This window comes from Equus przewalskii, chromosome 2 (genome assembly GCF_037783145.1).
Source record: "Equus przewalskii isolate Varuska chromosome 2, EquPr2, whole genome shotgun sequence".
In the NCBI taxonomy this organism is placed as follows: domain Eukaryota; kingdom Metazoa; phylum Chordata; class Mammalia; order Perissodactyla; family Equidae; genus Equus; species Equus przewalskii.
In genome coordinates, this window is record NC_091832.1 from 85,512,833 (window position 1) to 85,540,074 (window position 27,242).

The 27,242-nt window shown below is 38.8% G+C and overlaps 1 long non-coding RNA gene across 1 annotated transcript; it reads left to right on the forward strand.

Moving 5' to 3' along the window:
* Nucleotides 1-9,864: 9,864 nt before the first annotated feature.
* LOC139082067 (uncharacterized) lies at nucleotides 9,865-25,155 on the forward strand. Its single transcript, XR_011537774.1, has 3 exons — nucleotides 9,865-9,973; nucleotides 11,757-11,933; nucleotides 25,020-25,155. It is a non-coding gene; the product is annotated as an uncharacterized lncRNA (long non-coding RNA).
* Nucleotides 25,156-27,242: the final 2,087 nt, after the last annotated feature.

Here is a 27,242-nt window from a genome sequence, read left to right on the forward strand (position 1 = left end):
TTTGTGTATGGCAAACGATAATGGTCTATTTTCATTCTTTTGCATGTGGCTCTCCAGTTTTCCTGAGAAACTAGAGAAACCATTTATTGAAGAGAATTTCCTTTCTCCATTGTATGTTCTTGGTTCCTTTGTTGAAGATTAGCTGTCCATAGATGTGTGGTTTTATTTCTGGGCTTTCAATTGTGTTCCATTGATCTGCATGTCTGTTTCTGTGCCAGTTTTGTGTTCCACTGATTTGCGTGTCTGTTTTGTGTTTTGATTAGTATAGCTTCATAGTATATTTTGAAGTCAGGAATTGTGATGCCTCCAGCTTTGTTCTTTTTCCTTGGGATTCCTTTGGCTAGTCGAGGTCTTTTGTAGTTCCATATAAATTTTAGGATTCTTTGTCCTATTTCTGTGAAGAATGTCATTGGGATTCTGACTGGAATTACATTGAATCTGTAGATTGCTAATGTAATATGGACATTTTAACTATGTTTATTCTTCCGACCCACGAGCATAGAATATCTTTCCATTTCTTTTTCTTTCAGTAATGTCTTATAGTTTTCAGTGTACAGGTTTTTCACCTCCTGGTTAAATTTATTCCTAGATATTTTATTCTTTTTTGTAAATTGTAGATTTTTTTGTAGATTGTAAACGGAATTGTATTCTTGATTTCTTTTTCTGCCAGTTCATTATTCATGTATAGAAATGCAACGGATTTTTTATAATTGATTTTGTACCCTGAAACTTTCCTGTAGTTGTTGATTATTTCTGAGTTTTCTGATGGATTCTTTAGGGTTTTCTGTATATAGAATCATGTCATCTGCAAACAACAAGAGTTTCACTTCTTCCTTTCCTATTTGGATTCCTTTGATTTCTTTTTCTTGCCTAATTGCTCTGGCCAAAGCCTCCAGTACTACATTGAATAGGAGTGGCTAGAGTGGGCACCCTTGTTTTGTTCCTGTTCTCTGAGGCCATCCCTCAGTTTTTCCCCATTAAGTATGATGTTGGCTGTGGGTTTGTCATATATGACCTTTATTATGTTGAGGTACTTTCCTTCTATACCCATTTTATTGAGAATTTTCATCATAAATGGATGTTGGGTCTCGTCAATGCTTTCTCTGCATCTATTGAGATGACATGTGATTCTTATTCCTCATTTTGTTAATGTGGTGTATCACATTGACTGATTTGCTAATGTTGAACCATCCCTGAGTCCCTGGAATAAATCCCACTTGATCATGGTGTATGATCCTTTTAATGTATTGCTATATCTGGTTTGCCAATATTTTGTTGCGGATTTTTGCATCTATGTTCATCCGCGATATTGGCCTGTAATTTTCCTTCTTTATATAAGTTGTCCTTCTCTGGTTTTGGTATCAGGGAAATGTTGGCTTCATAGAATGAGTTGGGAAGCATTCCATATTCTTTAATTTTTTGGAATAGAGAAGGGTAAGAATTAAATTGTCTTTGGATGTTAGGTAGAATTCTCCAGAGAAGCCATTTGGTCCTGGACTTTTGTCTTTTGGGAGTTTTTTGATTACTGTTTCAATCTCTTTACTTGTAATTGGTCTATTCATATTCTCAATTTCTTCTTCCTCTTCTTCTTCTTCTTTTTTTTTTTTTGGTGAGGAAGATTGGCTCTAAGCTAACACCTGTTGCCAATTGTCCTATTTTTGTTTGAGGAAGATTGTCACTGGGCTAACATCTGTACAAATCTTTCTCTATTTTGTATGTGAGATGCTGCCACATCATGGCTTGATGAGCTGTGTGCAGGTCTGCACCTAGGATTCCATCTGGTGAACCCTGGGCCACTGAAGTGGAACATGCTAAGTTAACCACTATGCCACTGGGAGGCCCCTCTCTATTTCTTCTTGATTCAGTTTTGGGAGGTTTGGTGAGTATAAGAATTTATCCATTTCTTCTAGGTTATCCAATTTGTGAGTATATAGTTTTTCAAAGCATTCTCTTATAGTCCTTTGTATTTTTGTAGTATCTGTTGTAATTTCTTCTCTTTCATTTCTAATTTTATTTATTCAAGACTGCTCTCTTTTTTTCTTGGTGAGTCTGGCTAAGCGTTTGTAAATTTTATCTTCTCAAAGAACCAGCTCTTAGTTTCCCTAATCCTTTCTACTGCTTTTTAGTCTCTAGTTCATTTATTTCTGATCTGATTTTTATTATTTCCCTCCTTCTGCTGACTTTGGGCTTTGTTTTTCTTTTTCTAATTATATTAGGTGAAGTTTAAGATTATTTATTTGAGATTTTTCTTGCTTGTTGAGATGAGCCTATATTGCTATGAATTTTCCTCTTATGACCGCTTTTATTCCATCCCATAAGAGTTGGTATGCTGTATGTTCTTTTTCATTTGTCTACAGGTATTTTTAAATTTCCCTTCTGATTTCTTTGTTGATCTGATGATTGTTCAATAGTATGTTGTTAAGTCTCCAAATCTTTCTGACTTTCCTAGTTTGTTTCTTGTAGTTGATTTCTAGTTTCATACCATTGTGGTTGGATAAGATGGTTGAGATGATTTCAGTCCTCTTAAATTTGTTGAGACTTGCCTTGTTTCCCAACATATGGTCTATTTTTGAGAATGATCCATGCGTACTTGAGAAGAATGTGTATTCTGCTGTGTTTGCATGGAATGCTCTCTGTATACCTATTAAGTCCATCTTATCAAGTGTTTCATTTAACTCTACTGTTTCCTTGTTGACTTTTGTTTGGATGGTCTGTCCATTGATGTAAGTGGGGTGTTGAGGTCCCCTACTACTATTGTACTGCTGTTAATTTCTCCTTTTAGGTCTGTTAATAACTGCTTTATGTACTTTGGTGTCCCTGTGTTAGGTGCATATATATTAATAAGTGTTATCTCCTCTTGGTGGAATGTCCCTTTTATCATTATATGCTGCCCCACTTTGTCTATCATTGTTTTTTTTAACTTGAAGTCTGTTTTGTCTGATCTAAGTATGACAACACCTGCTTTCTTTTGTTTTCCATTAGCTTGGAGCATTGTCTTCCATCCCTTCAGCCTAAACCTATGTTTATCTTTAGAGCTGTGAGGTGTTTCCTGGAGGCAGCATATTGTTGGGTATTGTATTTAATCCATGCAGCTGGTCTGTGTCTTTTGATTGGAGAATCCAATCTGTTTACATTTCGAGTGATTATTGGTATATGAGGGCTTAATACTGCCATTTTATCTCTTGTTTTCTGGTTGCTCTATGTTTCCATTGTTTGTCTTCCTTTGTATTTCTAGTTGCCATTTCATTTTGGTGTTTCCAGAGGTTGTCTCAGTTTTCTCTCTTTTTGTGAATTGTGGCTGTGCTCTGATTTTTTGTTTAGTGGTTACTCTGAGGATTGTATAAAAGATCTTGAGGATGAAATAGTGCATTTTCTGATAGCCTCTTATTTCTGTTACCCTAAGTAGGTTCCTTCCCTTTCCTCTCCCCTTCTGAGTTATTGCTGTTAAAAATTGTTCTGTTTTTTAATGTTGTGAGTTTGTGACTAAGTTGAAGTGTTTATCATTACTTTTGATGCTTTCTTTCCCTTTGCCTTTTAAGTTATAATTGAGTCTTTGCCTCCCTGTTCTGATAGAGAGCTGTAGTTTTATGATTATGTCTGTCTATTTATCTCTTTGCTCAAAGCTTTGTAGACCTTTGCCTTTTTGCTTCCACTGTGAGGCCATATTTCATTATTTCTTGTAGGGGAGGTCTAGTGGGAATGAACTCCCTCAGCTTTTGTTTATCAGGGAAAGCTTTTATTTCTCCATTGTTTCTGAAGGAAAGTTTCACTGGATAGAGTATTCTTGGCTGAAAGTTTTTATCTTTCAGTATTTTGAATATATCGTTCCATTCTCTCCTAGCCTGTAGGGTTTCTGCTGAGAAATCTGCTGAAAGCCTGATAGGGTTTCCTTTGTAGGTTATTTTCTTCTGCCTTGCTGCCCTTAATATTTTTTCTTTGTTGTTGACTTTTGCCAGTTTTACTATTATATGCCTTGGAGAAGATCTTTTAGCATTGATGTAATTAGGCATTCTATTAGCTTCATTTATTTGTTAATCTGGATCTCTCCCCAGGTTTGGGAAGTTCTCAGTTATTATTTCTTTGAACAAGCTCTCTGCTCATTTCTCCCTCTGGGATAACTATAATCCTGAAGTTGCTTTTCCTAATTGAGCTGGATATTTCTCAAAGAATTCCTTCATTTTTTAAAGATCTTACTTCTGTCTCCTCCTCCACCTGTAGAATTTCTATATTTTTATACTCTAAATCACTAATACTGTAAATCACTATTCTTTCCTCCATAAAATCAGCTCTGTTTCTTAAGGATTCTAGATTATTTTTATTTTGTTTTTCATATCCAGAATTTCTGCTTGATTTGTTTTTTTATAGTTTCAATCTCTTTGGTGAAGAGATTCATTTTATTTCTGAGGTCATTGAACTTTCTGTGTTCTCTTGTAAATTGATGAGCTTCTGTATGACAGCTATTTTGAATTCCCTGTCATTTAGGTTGTAAATTTCTGTGCCTTCAGGGTTGGTTTCTGGAGAATTGTCATTTTTCTTCTGGTCTGAATTGTTACTGCAGTTTCTCATGGTATTTCATTAACTAATCTTTCATTGGGGCATTTGTGGTAGTATCAGGTCACAGATTCCACCTTTTACTTCACGGGGGAAGCAGGAGCAGATTTTCTGATCCTACCCTATCTGCTGGGAGCTGTGAGGGTGCTATGTGCACTTGTGCTGGCCTGGGGTGCATTCAGGTCCTGTTTGGACTGTGCTTGGTGGGTGGTGCTTTCTTGCTAGGATGGGCTAGTGCCACTCTTTGGGGCTGCAGGAGCAAGTGGGCTCTCTCTCCCTGTTGGGAAAGTTATCACAAGCAGGCTAAGGGCTGTCACCTCTTCCTATGGTCACCCTGGGGCGTGTTTCCTCATTTGGGGCTCATTGGTACTATGGATGCTTATGCAGGCCTGGAGTGTGCTTGCCTTGGTGTGTAGATCTGCTGCTGTCTCTCTCTGTGGTCCTGTGGCCACTGTGCTTGGTGGGCAGGCCTTCCTTGCCAGGAAGAGCTAGGGCCACTCCTCAGGGCCACAGGGGCATGGTGGGCTCCCCACCACCACCAGAAAAGTGATCACGAGCAGGATAGGACCACAACCACCTCTTCCTACAGTTGCCTCTATGTGTATTCCCACTTTTGGGGTACTGCACCAGGCTGGAAAGCATTCCTGCATGTGCACAGGGCTACTGGGGGAGGAGAGGGAGTGCTCACCTATCTTACCCACTTCCCAGAAGGCCAGTCTATCCTCCCTCAGATGTATAGCTGTGTGTGTCTCTTAGGCATCCTGTTGTGCTGTGTGGGCTTTGCTGTTGGCCAGTGAATGTCCATTTAGTTGTAGTTCAAAAAGGGGAGAGACAAAGGGAACAGCTCACTTCACTATGTTGCTGATGTCCCTCTCTCATTTTTTATGTTAGTTTAGATATAATTGTGTTCTAGTACTTAGAATTAGTTTCCTCCTTTTGTTTTTAACTTCCTTATTGTGTATAAGTATTTATTATAAGCTATTTCAATCATTTTTGAAATGATTGAGGTGCAATCAAAACAGTTAAAAATACATGAATGTGCCTTTTATAGTTTCAACTTGAGGTAATGATGTTAATGGGCTCTAGAAAGACTAGACAACCAAATGTTGGGATTATTTCACATTGGTACTATTCATAGGGTTAGCTTATGCAATAAGATAGTTCAAACAGTGGAGTCTAGTTCCCCAGAGAGTCACTGGGCTCAAATGTTTATGGTTTAATGCTTCCTTTTTCTCACTCTTCACAATCAACCGTCTAGAAAGGCCCATGGAGAGTTATCCTTAAAAAACTGTCACAGACTTCATCTCTCCATTTTCAATCTGCTCTCCAATTCACCGCTTCCTCCTTTCTACCTCAGAAAGGAGTCTTCATGGAGGAACAAACTGTTAATTTTGTTATTGGCCAATAGTGGATTATTATCTCACATATAAAGTCTCTTTAAGTGGAGGTATTTTTTTCGCTTTTGGTCCTCACCATTACTTTCAGGTGTGTTTCCTGAATTATACTTTTGGTGCATAATATTTTTCTTTGATTTTCTTTTTTCTCCCCAAAAGAATTAATCCAAATACATTTCTCCATGTAACATCTTCATTTATATTTAAACTTGCATTTCTTTTGCCCCTTTTAGAATGGAAGTGCAAAGAATTAGAATGATTCTGAGGATGTGATTTTGTGATTTATAATAAGAAGTGTGTATATTTGGTCTTCTTGGCACACAGCTTCTAAAACCATTATAATTTCCTATGTGATAAGAGTATGGGAGCATTTTCTGTTATGATACTTAGTCTTTTGTCCTTGGGTCCTGAGATAATTTCAGTGAGATAAGGGTGAGAGAAGTGTCTTTTGTTTTTCATAACAAGCCCCTTTCAAACACACCAGAGTTTGTGTTAATGAGGTGAATTTTGGAAAGCCTTTAGATAACATAGGATGGGGCTAGTTGGCAGGAGAACTGACCTTGTGACTAGAGAGTTAAAATTTTCAGCACCTTGCCCCCACCACACCTCCAGGGAGGGGAGAGGGGTTGGAGGTTGAATTAGTAATCACCAGTGGCCAATGATTTAATCAATCATGCCTATGCAATGAAGCTTCCATGAAAAACCCCATAGTACTGGGTTCAGAGAGCTTCTGAACATGCGGAGCTGCTGGGAGAGTTGAAAACCTGGGGAGGACATGGAAGAGCTGCACCCCTCCCCCCATACCTTGCCCTAGGCATCATCTCTTTCATTTGACTGTTTCTGAGTTGCATCCTTTTACAATAAACCAGGAATCTACTAGGTTGTCAACCCAAATAAAAAAGGTCAACTGAGGCAAACTTGAAATTACCGAAATTGAGTTTTTTCACGGGCAGCAGAAGAATTACAATTCAGGAAATGCACACTGTAGCAAGCTACAGGTGAGTTCTTTGAGGGTTTGGAGTGGACTGTATTTATGGGAAAGGAGTGCAAAGAGGAAGAAGCCCAACTAGAGTCCAAGCAGTAAGTTCATTGGCTTGAGGATGGGGAAAGAAGCACAGGTAACAACCTGGACTTAGTACTGGCCTCTCAAGTGGGACAAGGCAGTCCTGTGGGATAGAGCCTGTAACCTGTGAGATCTGATGCTATCTTTGGGTAGACACTGTCACAACCAAATTGAACTGCAGGACACCAAGTTGGTGTCCACAGAGAATTAGAGAATTTCTTGGTGGGGAAAAACCCTCACACATGTGGTGGCCAAAACTATTGAGAGTAGAGTGTTTGAGAGGGGATTTTCGTCAGGGGCTGTCTCATTTTAGCCGTTTAATAACTCAAGCATATTTCATTGACTCAGGGATTGCTTGCCTGGCAACTCTTCCATCCAGAGCACAGTAACCGACCTGTAAGTAAGAAAAGATTGTCTCAAGTGGCTAAAATAGATGTGAATCTACTCACTGGATTATCTCACACGTGTTTCAGGATCCTGTCTACTGTTAACTTTGCACACAACTCTCCATGATTTTTGTCTCATTTCCTAGTTCATAAACAGATTAAAGTAGCAAAGTAGAACAAAGTTGTGAGTTGCTTAAGGAAGGTTCATTGAGAAGCTCAAGAAGTTGGTTTGACAGCCTGACAAGGATGGAAGCAGAAAAACCAGGAAAAGCAGACATCTGAATCCAAAAAGCATAGCAATCTCAGGTACATGAGCATAATCACAAATAACCCTCTAAATATCGGTAATCTCTGAGAACAGCATTGCGTTGCTCTAAGGCACGATGTTTACTGTTCACTATTATAGCCCTGAGTTGCCAGAAAAAATGTTATATTACATTCAAGTAGTCTATTTAAAAAGACATCGAAATATTTCCATCAAATTGTTATTATCATCATTTTCTGTGCTTTAAAGCGTCAGATTCCATAAATGGGAAGGTTGCCTGTGTTGCGTGCCTCACTAATAATAACTCATTCATCATCCTTTCTTTATATTTTCATGAAGCATCTAATATGCCAGGCACTGAACTAGGAGCTGGATCCATAGAGGTGGAGAAAGCAAACACCACTGCTGCCCTGGTGGAGACCGCAGGATTGTGTTGGAGACAGACAGTTATTAAACAGGCAAAAAACTCCCCACAAAATCCCACCATAATTCTACTTGTGGAAAAGGCTACAAGAGAAAAGAATGTAGGGGTGTGACAGAGAAACGTGGGGATGGGAATGAGGAGGTAGAGAGTGTGGTTAATTATTTAGAGTCATCAGGGAGGGCCAGAGAACCCCCCAAACAAGATGGAGACAGCAATGTGAAAAGGGAGAGGAAAAGAGATTAAATAACACAAACAGTGGGGAAAGGATTTGAGACATAAAGGAGGTTGACAAAGTAGAGGAGCTGTCAGGAGGACAGTGTGACAGGAGAAGGTCATGCAGAAGGTCAGAGGGAGAATGGAATGACTTGGATTTGAAAAAGGAGCTGGATCGCAGAAGACTTTGCAACCCACAGTGAGGACTTTGGATTTCATTCCAAGTATCATGGGAAGCCTTTGAAGGCTTTCAAGTGTGGCTGCTGGGTGACCAGCTCTAAGTGTTTTTAAATGCTTTAGTTATTTTTGCTTCCCCCTGCTTTTGCTTGTATTGTGGAAATGATGAAGGGCTGCTTCTGCAAACGTGTGGTGCAGAGATAAGTCCAAATTTTAAGGGGCCTAAATGTTAAACAATTTGGGAGATCCTCTTTAAGAAACACAATTCGAATTTGCAAATAGAAAGCTAAAGACAGAGTTGTCCTTGGAAGGGCCCCATGCAAGTGAGGGGCCCAGAGCTTAAGCTTCATTGTGTCACGATATATCCACTCGCTTCTGCTATTGTGGAAAGGGTTTTGTAGAGAGTCCTGGCGTTAGGTGGGAACCAAAGTTGATTTTCAAGTTTGAGAATTGCTTGGCACACTCTCCCCACCATTCTTCCGAAGGCTTGTCTTTTTTTTCCTCCTCTTCTGTCCCTCTATGCAATGCTCCCTGACTCAAACAGCTCAGGTTAAAAACTCTCGAGTTTGCAATTGTCATAGAATTGATTTCGAGTTTTGCTGCTGACCTGTTTTATCCTTCCACAAAATTGAATACAGTATATCCTTTGTAACAATATTCCTCTGAAGAGTCACATGAGTGTATCTGAAATGTTATGGGACCGGGAAATGGAATGGAAAAAAGATGATGAAATTCATTTATGTTAATAGTCACGTTTTAGAGATTCCATTTTCTCAGAAAAAATAAATCCTGGAAATATTCCAGGAGCCTGTTACAGTGATGTTCCAAAGCTTCATTTTTTAAGTTCAAAGACCCTGGAAAGTTCAAGGTGCTGTATTGAGTCAGAGCCCCTGTCTCTTTTCGTTCCACATTCCTCTCTCCTTTGAAAGCTTGCTGAACACTGTTGCATATCTCTTAGCCTATCTGTCAAGCTATTTTACTGTAAGAAATGGTGTCTATTCCACGAAATGCTCTCTCTAAAGAAATAGCACTGTTTTTAATGAAAGAGAGGGAAAGATGAGCTGGCTAATTTATTCTATTCCAAATGCTTTGTAACAAAAGTTGAAATGAATGAGCATGATTGAGTTTGTAGGCCTGCTCTGCAGATATGAAAAACTGCTGGAAACCATTGACTATGGAATGGATTTAATTTACTGCATGGATCTCAGCCCATGATATGCCTGCTTTTTGTTAACTTTCATAAAAGAAAGAAATACAGAGAGCAAGAGCTTTCGGAATGGCTATAGTTAGAAAGAACCAGTGCTTGAAGCTCTAAGATCGTTATTTACATTAGACAATGGAGTATTGTTCTGGAGGAGGGCAAGAGGGGGAGGACGGCACTGTGGGAGTTTGGAGAGTTAGAAAGGCAGACTCATTAGCAAGAACTCAAATGGATTACACCCCATCAAATGGCTTCCTCCGTTGGCAGGAGGGCTTGGAGATGCCATGCAACAACCAAAGGTAGGACTTGGTGTGATGAGTAGGGAGGTCATGAGAATACAGTTACACTCTCTACACTGAGAATATCATCCCTAGATTTTCTCTATGTGACTTAAATATCAAGATGTTTGATATTGACTGGACTAAAGAATGGTAAACGTTGCTCATTCTCTTATCTTTTCTACTCCAACACTGATAGTTCATTAAATGAATATAAAGATTTAAATGTCCTAAAGTGCCACTACACAGGTACAGGTGGAGGACAACCTTCAAGACACCTATTCTTTGTGCCTCAGTTTTCACATTTTGCTTGAACTGCACGGCACTGCGCTACTGAGAACTGTAACCCCAGCCCTCCCGCAAAGTACTGGACTCGGGCATCCTGGATGATTTATAGCAACATTTACTCATCAGGCTTCTGTAAATACAAAGAAGAAGACGGCAGTCCCTGCTCCCTCCCGTAGAGAGTTCAGAATTGTTATTCACGTCTCATTATCACGCCCTTAATCTTCCTTTTTTTTTAAGGTGTTATTGAAACCATCTGGACTGCTTTGAAGTCAGTTTATTTTACTATATTAAACTTTCTCAGATTGTGCCCTTTTTCTTTACGCTATGCCATGTAACATTTGATTAACTCTGGCACAAGTACACCTGTGTTTATAAATCTGACAATTTAGTTTGTAGATGAAGGAAGCCGGAGTCAGAAATTTGTGCCAAATTAATCTATTGGTAGGTTCCAGGTTCTTTTTTTTCTTATTGATATGATTTTAGATTAAACGTTTCCCTGTGTGGATAAACTTCTGGCTTTAAGCACTAGCTTATTTAAAGAGACAGTATAGTGATAAAAACATAGTACTTAGAGTCAGAGACAACCAGCTTCAACTATTAGGTCCACATCTTACCGTGTCCTTAGGAAAATTACTTTCTCTCTCTGGGCCCCAGAAGCTTCAATTGTAAAATGGTGATTGTGGCAGACAGCCAAGATGGCTCTAATGATGCTTGCCTCCTGGAATTCACGCTCGTGTGTAGTGTCCTTCCATGTCGAATAGAGTTGACTTGTGTAATCAATAGGATACTGGGGAAATAATGGTATGTGACTTCTGAGGCTAGGTAGTCAAAGACATTGTGGCTTCTGCCTTTGCCCTTTCTCTTGGATTGCTCAGTCTAGGGGAAGCCAGGGGCCATGTTGTGAGGATCGTCAAGCAGTGTGAGGAAAGGCCCACATGGCAGGAGCTGAGGTTTCCTGCCAACAACCAGCATCATATGAGTGAGCCATCTTGGAAGCCCATCCTTCAGCCCCAGTGAAGCCTTCAGATGTTTGCAACTCTGGCTGATGTCTTGAGTGCAACCTCATGAGAGATCCTGAGCTGGAAATACCCAGTCAACCTGTTTCCAAATTCCTGACTTAGGAACTGAGTGCGATAATAAATGTTTGTTGTTTTGAGCTGCTGAGTTTGGGATAATTTGCTATACAGCAATAGATAACTGATATAATTATAATGATAGTACTCCCTCGTAGGATTGGTGGGAGGAGTCAATATGACAATGTAAGGGCTTTGCACATAGCCTGGTACATAGTGTTATTCAGAAAGATGAGAGCATTAGTTATGGACAGAACTTGATACTAGAGGACCCATTGTCCTCTCCAGCACTTGTACTCCAAATGCTTTATAGGGGCTCTGTGTTTAGTTGATGAATAATTCCACATTTACAGCAGTCTCCTGAGTGAATGGTTAATGGAGTGGTGTGTCTGATACTTCTTATGTCTTACCTCACAAGCTCTTATCACACTTTTTAATTTCAGCCTTGCTGTTGCTACCAGCTGCAGGGCAGTCTTAGCCTGATGGCACCTGCCTCAGCCGCACAGGTGCCTCTTGCTCAATCCTAGTGCTGCCTTGTGGCACACCCACGTGGACCCTTTCAGCCATTTGGATGCATGTGCGAACCTGGACCCATTGGACTTGGGAATGGGAGGTGGTGGGTAAGTACTCCCCTATTCCACCCCTTGGCTGGATGATGCTAAGGCACTTTCTACATGGCTCCTCGGAGCTGTCCCGTGTGGGATGGAGATCTGCTGCCACAGTGGAGATCTACTCAATAGTGCAGCTTCAGACTGGCTTTCTCTCCTTCGTCTCTCTCCTCCCAGTCTCTTACTCCTGTTCCTTGGGCTCACTGCCTAAAAGAAATTACCAGCTTGCCAGCGCTGCATGTCTCTGGCTCTGCTCCTTGGAGATAACCTTAGGCTGAGACAGATGGCTCTAATAAGAGTTGGCTGAGTGTTGTTTCTTTGGTGTGTGTTCATGAAACCATTACTGTGATACCTGCTTTACCCGCTTTAATAGTTTTCCTCTCTTCTGAGGACAAGGTCTCAGACCTCTCACATGGTGGCAGAGCACAAACAAGTGCTGCCCACACTTTCAGTTTCCTCTCCCAATTTGCTGCCCCATCTGTTCTCTACCTTGGCCTTATTGGGCTCTGTTCAATTCGTTTTACTTGACAGTCTCTCTTTAGCCTCTGAACCAAGAGCCTGCTGTTTCCTCTTACTTTGCTTGGCCAATTGTCACTTATCATTCAGATCTCAGCCTGAATACCACATCCCCAGGAAGGCCTTGAAGATGTCGCTTTAAATATCCCCATATCAATCTGAACTTCTCTTTTCTTAATACCTCTTGCATGTATAAGTATTGTCTTAATGTTTACGTTTCTTTCTTGAGTGTAAACTCTATGAGGGCAGGGACTATGACTATCTTGTTCTCTATTGCTTAATGTTTGGCTTAGAGAACAATTTAATAAATTGAATGAAAGAAGAAATTTACCTAGGCAAAATCCACTTGGCTGATGATTTTCTGTTTCTTTTTTTTTATATGCCTTAATCTATCCTTTTAAAACAGGAATCACATCTAAAAGGGCCTCCTCAAGCTGCTGAAACAAGGCATTACCTTAATAACACAAATGACAAATTTGTTGGTAGTAAAAGGATTTACTTTTACATTTATTTACTTTTCATCACTTTACAAAAGACAGTATCATGGGCTCACGTTGACTGACAAGATCCTCCAGTACTTTAGAATCTAATTCGGTTTACAAAATTTGATTGACAGACAGCTTTTAGAGATTTATTGGGTAGAGTCCACCTCTGCTTAAGTAAAACTTATGGTTTCAATTCATGGAATCTAAGCTCTACTTCAATAGAAAAGACTTTTTGCTTCCAATATGTGTAGAAAGAGCTCTCTACTGATGAGTTGTTAGGAAACAGATGTGCCCATCCCAGGAAATCTAGTCATTTCATACACAGCAACACTATTAAGACGTCAGAGGGTTACATCAGGATTCTGCTTATATCTTTAAGGATAGAGAGTCTTTTATGAATGAGATCATGCTTCAAAATATATTACAGTCTAGGACCATCTTGTATTAGTTGGCATCAGATGGTCTAAATTTGTAAACTAATACTCAAAATCTGGAATTATATCATGCTAGAGGTAAGAAACCTCTAAATAATGCTGTATTTTGAATAAGAGTCATTGGTGAATACGTTTGCACAATGGACGTCACCTCTTGGTAGATCAATAACGCACAAAGATAATTCCCTTGGTATTTTACAAAGGGGTGTATATAAGTTTATCATGTCTTTCGTAATTTTAAAGATCATACACTGTATGTGTCAAGGAACCATCTGTTCACTCAACAGATGTTTATTGAAGGCCTACTAAGTTCCAGACACATTAGATATAGCAAAAACAAAATATATCTTAGCATGTTCTCTTCAAAAACAAATTTTGCCATGGTAAAGGGCTTTGCGAAAACTCATGGAAAGGAAACAGTTGACATCATTGGGAATTAGTGTTGGTCAGGCTACAGGAAATTGTCAACAGATCTCCCACAGTGTTTTCTGAAGAACTAGGATCTTCCAACGAGGAAGCTGTGTCATGTATTTCATCTAGATCCAGCTGTTAGAGCAGCTTATTTCAAGGCTAGAAATGTTTTTTTTTTTCTCTAAGGAAATTGAGATACCATTGAACTTAGCTAACTGAACTCACTTCTCACTCAGCCACACAGGTTCCCTCTGGAGCGGCTGATCCCTCTTTCTTCTCCCTGAGTCTCTGGAGAGGTTCAGCTACATATAGTGAATTGTTGCTAAAGACCAGAAAATAATCATGTACAGAGAAGACAAAGGCTACAGGCAGTTCTAGAAATTAAGGACAAACCACATTTTAATCCAGATTTGATAAGGCAAAATACATTAAAAAATTAATTTCTAGGACAAAATGGAAGGGATCTCGAACGTGCACTCTTGATCAGCGGTTCTCAAGCTTGGGTGGGCATCTGAATCACCTGTGAAACGAAAATTATAGAGGCTTCAACTTAACTGCAGCAATTCTGATGCATACTGAAGTTTGAGAACCGCTCACCCAGATATTAAAATCCATTTGGTGATGACTCCCTACCATACTGTCTCAAAGATTCCCAAAGTCATTGGTTGAAACAGCAACTTTCTGTGGTGCCTGAAGTGGAATCTTTTTATTTCTAAAAGGCTGTATAACAAATAAAAGCAAAAATAATCACAAAGTTACAGCATTGTAAATTTTTGCTCCTTAGCAGATTATGTTAACTAAGGAGGTCGTATATGACTATGGGTGCTGTGGTTCAATCTTAGATCAAAGATTCCTTTGATTAATTGAGAAACGCTACAGAGTATTTTCATTTGTTGTTATCTAACACAGCAATTAGGTGCTGAGTTTGGACTCTCAAATCATTGTCTATGGAACTAGGGATCTTTAAACCTTAAAAGAGTTTTTATTTAAAATCTCTATCAATAGTATATGGAATCAAGTAGCCATTGGGGGTCAGGGACTGATTAACACTGTTAATCAATTAACAGTAAGTCAATAAAGTGTTGATTATCAACTAACAATTAACGTAACTGAATTGTGTTAATGGGACTGCTACTGCTATTGGGTAAAGCCAATGATTGAATGGCTTAGATACAAAGAAAGTCTAGTGGGTTTTGTTTTCTCTCTTTTGAGTGTTACTCAATTTAATGTATTTATCAACTAAAAAACAAATACCTTTAAAAATACTAAATTACATAAATCCTTGATTAGCCACATTTGCAAAGATTTCTTTCCGAAAGATAGTGGGAGCAATTTTTCCTCTGATACTTTCTCCCAACATTCTGAACTTGCTGTATAAATTGTATATTTTGCAGCACATCTTTTTTTTGTTAAAATTATTTGAGGTTTTCTTTACAAAAGGTAGTGGAAATTTACCAGAGTAAATCATAAATCATTGTTGCAGTCGACTACAACAAACTTGAATTGCACAACAAAATGCACACACAATTAAAGAAAATAAAATTTGGCAGGTCTAGTTATTAAGTAAAGTTTGGCCGCGAGGAAAAATGAAAAGTAATTTATGAGTTGAGTTGTATATGGTGTAATAGAATAAGGCTTTGAAGTACTAACAGAGTTTAGAAATTCTCACAGTCCTTGTCTAAAGCAAAAAATCTCTCTCTTTTGCAGTGTTTTCTTGAATTAGAAGCCTGTGTTTACCAGCTGCTATAAATCGCTTTTTCCTTTTTTATAGTGTTTGACACTATGATACCTTAAAGTGGGTGTTGCTTATCTTGTGGGTGGTGGTGAATGTTGGTGAATCTGGGAATGGATTACAGCCATTTAACAACTGTTTGCAAAGGTTCCAGGGTTCTGGGGAAGGAGCGGAAGTATTAATTTAAAAATAGTTCCCAAACCAAAAAGAAGAGGGAAGAAAAAAGCAATTTATTGCTTAATCTGTTTGGATTACCTCTAAGGAGATGAGTAATGAATGAAATTCAGGATCAGCACACAGGAAAGGCTCTCAAGAGACCGTCTAGACTCCAGGCCATCTTCCTCTCTCACAGAACTCCTCCTGAAACTTTTTAGAGAGAAAATTCTCTGCCCTTTTCTTAAACACTTTAAAGGAAAGGGAATTAAGAAACTGTCTGAATAATCAGCGCACTGTCTGATAAACTTCATCATCAAAATTGTTTTCTTTGAAATTTTTTTTTAACTTCTCTGATTGCAATTTGTATTTTCTTAGGACCTGTAGACTCAGTGATTTTACATCTTGGATTTATAGTTTATTTTCCTATTTAAAAAAATTGGGTCAAATTTATTTTTAATTCTAAAACACTTTGCAAAATCACTATACTTTGCCTTAAAATTTCAAGTCTTATGTTAACTTAGCCATGGTATTTCTTTAAGTCATCAAGAAACACATCTCTATTGTCATTGATACTTTTTTCTGGTGAGGAAGATTCACCCTGAGCTAACAACTGTTGCCAATCCTCCTCTTTTTTTTTTTTATGCTTGAGGAAGATTAGCCCTGAGCTAACATCTGTGCCAATCTTCTTCTACTTTACATGTGGGTTGCCTCCACAGCACGGCTGATAAGTGGAGTAGGTCTGCACCCAACATCTGAACCTGCAAATCCTGGGCCATGGAGGGTGCGGAACTTTAACCACTTGGCCACGGGGCCGGCTCTCTATTGTCATTGATACATTTTAAACTATTACTGGGAAAAGTTTTCCAGTAACATTTTTTATGTCATCCGTATATCTTTCAGAGTAATCATGAAAGTTTAATCATAAAATTCAGCTAAGATGGTCCTGTGAAGGTAGGATGAATCCTCTGAGTAGCTCTCCAACTCCAGTGTTACATACAGGAAGAAAAAATAGTTCTAAACAAGGAATCTGCTGGGCTGTCCCCATGGACTGGTGGTTAAGCTCAGCAAGCTCTGCTTTGGTGGCCCGAATTTGCTTCCTGAGCATTGACCTACACCACTCGTTGGCAGCCATGCTGTGGCAGTGACCCACAGACAAAATAGAGAAAGACTGGAACAGACATTAGTCCAGCGTGAATATTCCTCAAGCAAAATGAGGAAGACTGGCAACAGATGTTAGCTCAGGGCGAATCTTCCTCAGCAAAAAACATAGAAATTTGTTTATGCAACTCCTATAAAGAATATAAATGAGTATATTGCACACTCTGGTGAGCAATTTCATAAATTTCCTTATTGAGGGGCCAGCATAGTGGCGCAGTGGTTAAGTTTGCATGTTCTGCTTTGGGGGCCTGGGGTTTGCTGGTTTGGATCCTGGGTGCAGACCTATGCACCACTTGTCAAGCTGTGGCAGGTGTCCCACATCTAAAACAGAGGAAGATGGGCACTGACATTAGCTCAGTGCCCATCTTCCTGAGCAAAAAGTGGAGGATTGGTGGCAGATGTTAGCCCAGGGCTAATTGTCCTCAAAAAAAATTTTTTTTCTTATTGATGTACTGGGATTGAAAACAAAATACATTTCCTTTTCCTTACAACTCCCACATCGCAGGGCACGGCTCGCTCACCTTATTGCATTTCAGCATGTTAGGACAGCAGAATTTGTCACTGCCACTTGGCCCTTTACCTCAAGCTACTTTGAAAGCCAGTTGTTGCTGTTGTAGAAGATCAGATTTTCCTTGGTGAGCATTTTTGTCTGGCTGTGGAATGGGTGGGACTTCTCCTGGGAACAAATATTTCTTCTAATTTACTTACTGGGAGGCCCATTTTTCTTTACTGCTGTGTCTGGATTGAGGCAGTGTGAGGAATTTCCCTGGGCCTCGTATTTGCCTCTATTCTAAAGAGTTGCCTGGTGGCCAGGAGGCTTGTCACTGCTGCTCCTCCTTGCTCTTATTCCATCTCCAAGTATTGCAATTTCTCCCCTTGATGAAAACTTTACATAATTTACACACAAATATTAAAATTGTTTGACAACTTACTACTTAAAATGCTCATCTACTGGGCAATATCTCTGTAAATTTTGGTATATGTTTGTGGAATATTATGCAACCAATAAAGAGTTTATAGTAACTTGGAAAAATGCTTACGTTAATCTATTCAGGTGGAAAAGCAGGGTGCGAAATTGAATATGTGTTATGACCATAGCTAAGTTAAAAAAGAATTCTGCTTTCTTCTAAAAAATTTACACCTAAAAAAACCTGACAGAAAGTTACTAAGTCCTGGTTGACAATGAGTGGTAAAACTATTGGCAACTTCCTTTTTTCCATGTTAATTGTTGTTAAATATTTTATAATATGGTATCATTCTAACACCGTAAATAGAAATTCAATACTTTCCCTTTTAAACAAAGCAAACTAATCATTATGAAATTCCTTTTTGCTTCTCCATAATTTGAAATAACAATTCCTCATTCTATAAGTGGTATTGGTAGATGGGAGAAAAAGAGAGGAAAAAAGGTACATAAATAAAAGGCATGTTTTAGTTCACCTAATTTCCTTAGAAGCGTACAGACTAATACATACTTAATGAATAGCTAAATGATTGAAATGATTCAGTAGAAATCTGGTGTGACTTCTTTTTTTAAGTCATTTCACTTTCCAATCCTAGCTCTGACAACAGAAAGTATAGTTTTTAATAAAACCATTTATGAATGTAAATATAGAAAAGCCATTGAAAACCTTAATCTGAAGTAGTCTTTTTCTCTTGTGATCATCAGATTTTAATCTAGGAAAAATTCTTCAGTTCAGAGATGTAGAAATTCCTCCTCAGAGAGCAGAGTGACGCCATAGTGAGCAACAGCGCTGTCTCTAGAATGCACAGCTCCAGATGGTCCCTGAGTGCCCTTCCCCCCATGACTGAGTCTCCCAAAAGTCAAACTAAATTCAGTCTGCTTTGGTCTGGAACAGCTTTAGTTTTGCACTGCTTTTTCATCTGACAACTCAAAGTGTAAGAGCAAAGAATGTGAGAAGAACCGTTTTCCATACGTCTGCTCTGCCAAAACTAACATGAGTTGGCAAGTGAACCCCCAAAGCAATTTAGAAGTCTGCAGTCCTGGGGCAAGGCCCTCTCTCCAACATGAATCACTTGAACTGCGCGCTTGCAGACAATGACCATGTGCTGTTTGCACCAGGGAATGGGAAGTGATCTTGGGAAAGGATATTTCCAAAAAGGCAAATATCCACGCACAGCTAATGGAGAGACCTTGCGGGAAACAGCGCCTCATTTAGCAATTGTGCTTCTTTTCCCCCTTCGGACTAAGGAAGGGGATGGGCATGTCGTCAAGCTTCCGTTTTTGTTTGTGTTGTAACACTGCTCTGGGGGCTGTTTACCCAGGCCTTTATTCTTTACCACAGGACAACTATTTTGGCCAGTTGGAAAAAAGTTTGCATTTTCTGTCTCTTTAAAAGATGGAGAATAAGAAGAGTATTTATTGAGAGAAATGTGACATACCTCACATTGCTCTGTGTTTGGCAGTTTCTTGGTAGGCTATTCAGCCTTGGGATTTCTGCAACTGAGGCCAAGACTATATCAACGATTGTAAAGGCATATATTTCTCTGTTACGGTCTTAAACAATGCCGTCTGCATTTCTGCCCTCATGGAAGCTTTGTAAATTAAAATAAAGTGCAGTATTTATTTCTATATTGCCTTTAAAAACATTTGAAAACTCAAGAACTTACAAAAATGCTTTTCAGATATATTGTAGCATGTATTTCTTATAATACCCCTTTCAGAATATGTATCATTATTTGTATTTTAAAGAAGGAAAACTGAATTGCAGCTAAAAATTCACAGTACAGTGTAGTCTTCCCACAGCCTCTGATCTCAAATTCTGTGTCCTTTTCCCTTATCCCCTATGACTTATGACCCTCTGCTATAGAGACCCCATTCCATTTACAGAATAAAAATTCATTAAAACTTTTTTCCAGTTTTATTGAGAAATAATTGACCTACATCACTGTATTAGTTTAAGATGTACAGCAGGATGGTTTGATTTGCATGTATTGTGAAATAATGACCACAATAGGTTTACCATCCATCAGCTCATATAGATACAATGAAAAGAAAAGAAAAATAATTTCCTCTTGTGATGAGAACTCTTAGGATCTGCTCTCTTCACAACTTTTCTGTATATCGTACAACAGGATTAACTATAGCCATCATGTTGTACATTCCATCCCTATATATCTTATAACTGGAGGTTTGTCACTAAAACTTTTACACTTTGTGTAACAAATCTCTTCTGAAATTGTACTTCATTGCTTGTGTGAGTCTCTATAATCTGCATCTTACCCAGAAGGGAAGGAGTAATGGAGCAATAATAACTAGAAATTTCTCCTGTGATAGTGTTTTTTGGTAGACTCAGTTCATTTTGCCATGTTTAAAACCTGGAAATACTTATAAAATGGTGGTTGAATTCAAATAATGGTTTTTGTTAGAAATATCTACTTGTTCTGATTCAATTCATTTTTTTAAAAAGTGCATTTATGAGCATAGACTTAGTAACACAGAATTGTGGTATTTTTAACTCAGGTTTTGTATTTGCCTGCTTAGGTAATTTTTTAGCCATCAGAAAGGAGAGCATTAGCACTGAAAGAAAGCTCTGTGCTCATTCATTTATAGTTTTCATAAGACATTCCATGGTTTCCGTTCTTGGTAATGAACTTTAGATTTTGACGGGGTCAGTAATTGCTGGATGTTTCACTGTGATATTGTTCCCCCCTCCACCCCCAACTCTAGGAAACTGGCACAAATGAAAAAATATGATGCTGTTTGTCCGTCTTATACTATATGACTCTTTAACACCATTTTTTTCATGACTTTGCTAATTCACAAAATATTTATGGAGAACCTACTGTGACACCTGGACACAGAAGAGTGAGTGACTTGCCCAAGATCTCATGGTTAATAAGTGGCATGGTCACAGCTTGAATAAAGTCTGTCTGGTTACAAAGCCACACACTTAATTGCTAAGCCATTATGATATGTGCTGTGCATGTGTGCACATATGTGCGTGTGAGAGAGAGAAAGAGATATTAAAAGAACACATAGGACATAGTCCTCCCTCTCCCAATCTTTTCAAAGGGCAGCACGTTGGGAATTATGCAGTCTTCTGTATGAGCTCATTGTTATCTGACCATATATCTTCGTTATTCCCTAATGCCAAGAAAATATGGCTTGGTAGCATTTCAATGGGGGAAGAGAGATGTGTATAAGTGAGAAGAATCATTCTTTGTGAGAAAAGAGACATTTTCTTATTGACCTTTATTTTCTGAATTTTGACAAGTACTTAGTCTTTAATGTTCAAAAATTTAAAGGATACAATGAGTTAAAAAGAATTCTTTTAAACTTGAAAAATGTTGGAAACTAATTTCAACAACATAGACTGATCTTCCCCTCTGCAAAGATATTAGTGCTAAGTATTATGGAAAGGAAGTAATAAAAAGTGTGAACCTACTCTGAGGTATTGCCTTAAATCTGGTCAATTCAGGGCAAAAGAAAGAAGATTGGACCTAAAAAAGTGTGACCCTTAGTCTGATCCACAGATTGGTACTGCTGCTCAAACTGATTGTGAAGTTTGTGGCTAGATAAATACAAAAATTGAGAGTGTTTGGAAATTTTGGCATAACTGAAAGAAACTTGACAAGATAATTTTGTCTGTTGAATCTAATGACAAAAACAATAGCATTTGTATTTTCTTATTTTTTGTTTTTCTTCTTTTCTTCCAGCTTTATTGAGGTATAACTGGCAAATAAAATTGTGTATATTTAAAGTGTACAATGTGATGATTTGACATACATGTACCTTGAAAAATGATTACTATAATTAGATTAATTAACACATCCATTACCTCACGTTATTTTATTTTTTTGGAGTGAGAATGCTTAATATTTACTTTCAGCAAATTTCAAGTATAGAACATAGTATTATTTTATTTATTTATTTATAAAGATTAGCACCTGAGCTAATATCTGTTACCAATCTTCTTTTTCTTTTTTTCTTTTTCTCCCCAAAGCCCCCCATTACATAGTTGCGTATTATAGTTGTAGGTCCTTCTAGTTGTGGCATGTGGGATGCCGCTTCAGAATGGCTTGATGAGTGGTGCCATGTCTGTGCCCAGGATCCGAACTGGTGAAAGCCTGGGCCACCGAAGCAGACCATGTGAACTTGACCACTCAGCCACGGGGTTGGCCCCAGCATTATTAACTATAGTTACCATGCTATACATTAGATTCCCCAGAACTTACTCATCTTACAACTTATGGTTTGTACTCTTTGACCAGCAACTCCCAATCTTTCCCACCCCCTAGCCCTGGTAACCACCATTCTACTCCCTCTTTCTATGAGTTTGACTGTCTATTTTAGATTCCACATATTAATGAGATCATGTGATATTTGTTTTCTTCTGTCTGGCTTATTTCACTTAGCATAATGTCCTCTGGGTTCATCCATGTTGCTCCAAATGGCAGGATTTCCTTTTTTCTCATGGCTGAATAATATTACATTGTTTATGTATACACACCACATCTTCTTTATCCCTTCATTTGTCAATGGACACTTAGATTGTTTCCATATCTTGGCTATCGTGGATAATACTGCAATAAACGTGGGTGTTTTAATTTTCTTTTTCTGGTAATTCATCTTTATTTTATTTTATAAAAATATCTGCCTATTTTGGATGAAATTAAAAAAAACAAACTGGTCTTCTACCATAGATAGTTTGAGAACACTACGTTAAACCATAATCAAGTCAGGTTTGTTATTAAAATGAAAAGAATGTATTTTTAAAACACTTTGAGTATGAAATACCAATTTAAAATTAAAATTAAAATATTTAATTTAATTAGAAATTAAAATATGTAAATTATAGCCTTAGGTAGTTTTCAACCCTTGGTCAACTAGGTGAGTAGGATCCAAAGGATTTTGGAGATTTGTAATTGCATGGAGGCAATTTTTGCTTAATTCCAAGTGAGAAATTTTGCCAAAAATTTGGGAGAGGGCAAGCCCTACCAACTAGCCTAATAGTCAAATATCTTTGCAAAGATATCGTGAGGCTATCTTTGCTCAGTCTCTCACACAAGGAATTACTGTATAACCATCTATTCATTCATTTATTCAGTGACTACCCAGCACCCAGTAAGTGCCCAGGGCCATTCTCTGCGTATTAGGATATGCTTCAGGAATAATATAAGGGGTTGTCTGCATACAGACAAACACTCTTGGAGATGATTTAAACCTAAAGCCTTTGAGTTCCTTCCGTAACCCTTAAAGAACTCAGGCCCGCTGAGCACATTTACAGAATGTTATGCGACTGGACTTCAACCGTGCTTGCTCTATTTTCCTGGCCCCATTATCTGTCATCCCAGTTTTCTCAGTCCTAATTCTGGAATAGACCCAGAAGATAACAAATGGGTCAAGACAGTGGGAATCCCAGAAGAGTGCAAAAGCTAAAGCTGGGACATAATTGTGGAGGCAGCCTCCACCACAAAACTAATTGGCTTTGGCAAGTGGACCTGTAGGTTGGTGGGTATGAGACCCTCGAGGACACAGTGACCTACAGGAACACCAAGGTCATTTTAACATAAAGATAGCAACGGACGTGTAACACAGAAATTGAACAATCAAGACCTTATTGCTGAATCAGCCAGTTTGATTCTCTAGTTGGAGGGGGAGAGCAAGACTACAGTGAAATTCCTGCTGGCATCCCGTTTGGTAAAGTGTAACCTCTGACATTCCACTGCGTGATCTTTCAGGAGTTCTAAAGACACAGAATGCCTTTAGAAAGTAACACAATCTTTCCTTTTCATTTTTACTTCCTTTTATTTTATTTCTCTTGATTTAACATTATTAGGTTTGTTGTTATCATAAAAGAGAAAGTTTCCATCATAGATGTCATTCATGTTGCCAGGTTGTAAAATAGTCTATTTTACTGATGGATGTGCAGATAGCATTGAATGGGGGAGGCCTAATCATTCAATCTCCATCAGCAATTAGGCGGGATTCATAAACAAGAACACATGTTGAGACTGAGGTATTGACTGGAATAGCTAGGTACTTCTTTAGCAAGGTTTACAGAGTCTTGATTTTTCTTCATGTGGTGTGTATGGGAGAAGTTGGGGAGGTCAAGAGAAAATAAGCACAAGTCAAAGGGAGACTTGTAAAATAAACAGCAACATCTGGCAAATGACTTCCTCCCATGTACATAGGAAAGGCTCTTATTCAGGCCAGTGAATGAGAAATGTTTTTCTTGGCAGTGTGTTAGTTTCATGTCCATCAGATCTGGGAATGAGGTTAACTTTTTTTCTCTGGCTGCTGGTGTGGACTCTAAGGCCTGATGCTCATAACAGCAACCATCCATTTGTCCGTTCTTAAGAATCATTAAGTTTACTTTGAAATGTTTTCAAAAGATATTTAACCATTAAAGACCTTATAATTCTTCATAATCTAAACTTTTGTTTATCTTCCTAGTGAACTATATCATTTACATTGGGGAGGTCTAGTATTGTATTTCTCTTTGCTCCATTAACAAAAAGAACATTAAATTCTAAAAATTCACTGTATCACTTCAAACATACCAATATGGTAGAAGCCCTCTGTAATTTCTTGATCCATAACTATTCACATTAAATGATTAATGAGAAATTTATCCTGCAATGACTTATAGTATGTTATTCTTTATCTCATCACTGGCTTTATAAAAAGTACTTTCAGGCCTCTCTTATCAAAATAGACATATTTTTATTGTTTTCACAGACTACAAAAAGAAAAACAGGCTTCTTATGCATTAAAAAAAGAAACAGAATTTTATAAAATAGAAAACTTTAGAGTCTCTCATCCAAGCCACAGTGACAATTCCTTAACTTTCTACAATGCAGAAATGAAGTATTAATAAAGTTATTATTTTCATACGGCATTCACTATTTTTAAGTTAATATAAAGTTAGCAAAACTCTCCAATTCTGTCGTGAGAGTTCTGTAGTTAGCTCCTTCTCCATGCGATGGCGATTGAGAAGTGTTCTCTTTGTTATGGGGAAGAGGATGGGATAGCAGTACGCTCCTCGGGAGGGTGAGTGGGATAGAATTCCGCTCAGTTTCCCCTCTCCCAGCTCTTCCTTTCCTCCCTCTTCTCAGCTGTTGCCATTTATGAAAAGCAGATGGAAGCAAAGCGATTTACCTATGGAATAATTATATTTTATGTTATGGGACTGTGGATGCCTCAGTTTGAGGATTTTTATGACAATGCTATTTTTTTTAGGTGCAGGCCATTCACATGGTGAAACCATCTGCTTTTCTGAAGCCATGTACTTCTGGGTGCAGGACTCTCAGAAAGGCTCAAGGACTTCAGGTGGGAATCTGTGTCCATGATCTACAAGGGAAAGAGAAAAATCCTGGGATTTCCAAAGGGGGAAGATACCCGAGTAGCAGTTATCCAAATAGAAGGCCTACCAGGAATTAAGCCATCTGTGGAATATTGCCCAACAATCTTGTATGAGTGAGAAAAACTGTCACAGACATATACACTTAAATACGCCACTCCCACCCAAAGTTGTTCTAGAAAAAACAGTGTAAGGAAAAATAATTTACCTTCTTGAAAAGATTACAGTGGGATTTAGAGAAGGGAAAGGCTATCTCTACTTAGTGACACAAGGAGTAACTTTTGAGTTAGTGATGATAGTGGATAGCGGTGGTCGTAGACAATGTGGCAGAGTCCCCTGTGGGGAGGTAGTCATGTTCAACAGTTGATTGCTTTTTAAAATGATGAGAGGCCCTGTGCTCCTGGCTCTGTATCTCTCTCTTCAGAGCTCCAGACCCATATGATCAACTGGCAACTGCTTGTCCCTCCTTAGGTATATCACAAGTAACGTGTATTGCTTATGACACTTTATGACAGAAAGCAGCTCAAGGAAGTTTATTGTAGAGATCCAGGTCTCGCTAATGAAGCTGAAGGGGGAGAAATGCAACCATAAGAAGGCAGGAGAACCAAGGTTTGGTTGGCAGTCTGAGACTTTACATCTCTGTCTTGGTTCTTTGTTTACGTTTGTAGATTCACTTTCTCTGTACTGCCATGAATGTTGCAGGCAGTTTATGGCTTCCTTGTTGCTCATATTTGTTTGTTGTTGTTTCATTTTTTTATAATTTTTTTTTGTCCTTTTTTGCTGAGGAAGATTCGCCTTGAGCTAACGTCTGTTGCCAATTTTCCTCTTTTTGTTTGAGGCACATTCACCCTGAGCTAACATCTGTGCCAATCTCCTCTATTTTGTGTATGGGTTGCCACCACAGCATGGCTGCCCGACGAGTAGAGGATGCCTGCGAACTGAACCCAGGCTGCCAAAGTGGAGCCTCTAGGCCACTAGGGCGCTAGGCCAGCCCTGCTCAGATTTTTATATATCATAGCTCCAGCTGCATGAAGAGATTGAGTCAATTCTCTCTTGGTCCTTGTTCCTCCTAGCAACGAGTCAAAATAATCTAGGCCACTGTCTCAACAGCTAACCTATAGCATTGAACAAAGTAGTTAGTGAAAAAATATGTGGATCATAGGACAAATTCTTGGGCCATTGACAAAGAAGAGGTAGGAAGAAATTGTATTTTGTCTAAAAGATCAGCATGCACTCTGGCAGTGGTTTAATTCTTGCTTAATGAAAACAGGTGAGGAGCCTGGGGGTGTTGCTTCCTGCGACATGATGGGTTCTAGCAAGGTTAACTGCAGAAGAATAAGAAAGACCAGACTGGGACTGGGCACACACCCTGGGGGCAGGACTGGCAAAGGCAAGATAGGTTCCTAGTTCCAGAAGATCTGAATTCTGGGTCATTTACTGAGCCACAGGTAGAAAGGAGTAAGGCAGACAACTAAGCTTCAGAGAGGTTATGGAAAATGAGGACTTAGTTTTAAAAAATGGCAGTCAAAGTGAACTAAAGTATGGTTTTTAAAAACTGATGGGTCCCAGAGCCTGAGACATAACTTAATCCAAAAGCTCATATGAGGCGAAGAGGGCCTGGGGATCTGGGAACAGGGATGGGTGGGGATGCACGGAGGGGTAGGGGGTGAAGGGTGGGGAGGACTTGAGGAGTCTCCTATAAATAGGTAGTGAAGGCTTCTGATTCTATTCATGTGAGAATACCTTTAGTAAGCTGAGAAAAATGTGTGAGATTTTGGTATTTCTATGCTTTATTAGTCAAGATCAGGATATGGAGAACCTGTGAAAAACTGCTTCCCTATCAGGGCCACCCTGGTGGCGTAGCAGTTAAGTTCCCGTGCTCTGCTTCGGGGCCCGGGGTTCACCAGTTCAGATCTCAGGTGCGAACCTATACACTGCTCATCAAGCCATGCTTTGGCAGACCTCCCATATATAAAACAGAGGAAGATTGCCACAGATGTTATCTTCCTCAAAAAAAAAAATTACTTCTCTAATCAATTTACATGTATTTTATCAAAAATACTAACCATAAATTGACCCTTATCTTCTCACTGACTTACCTA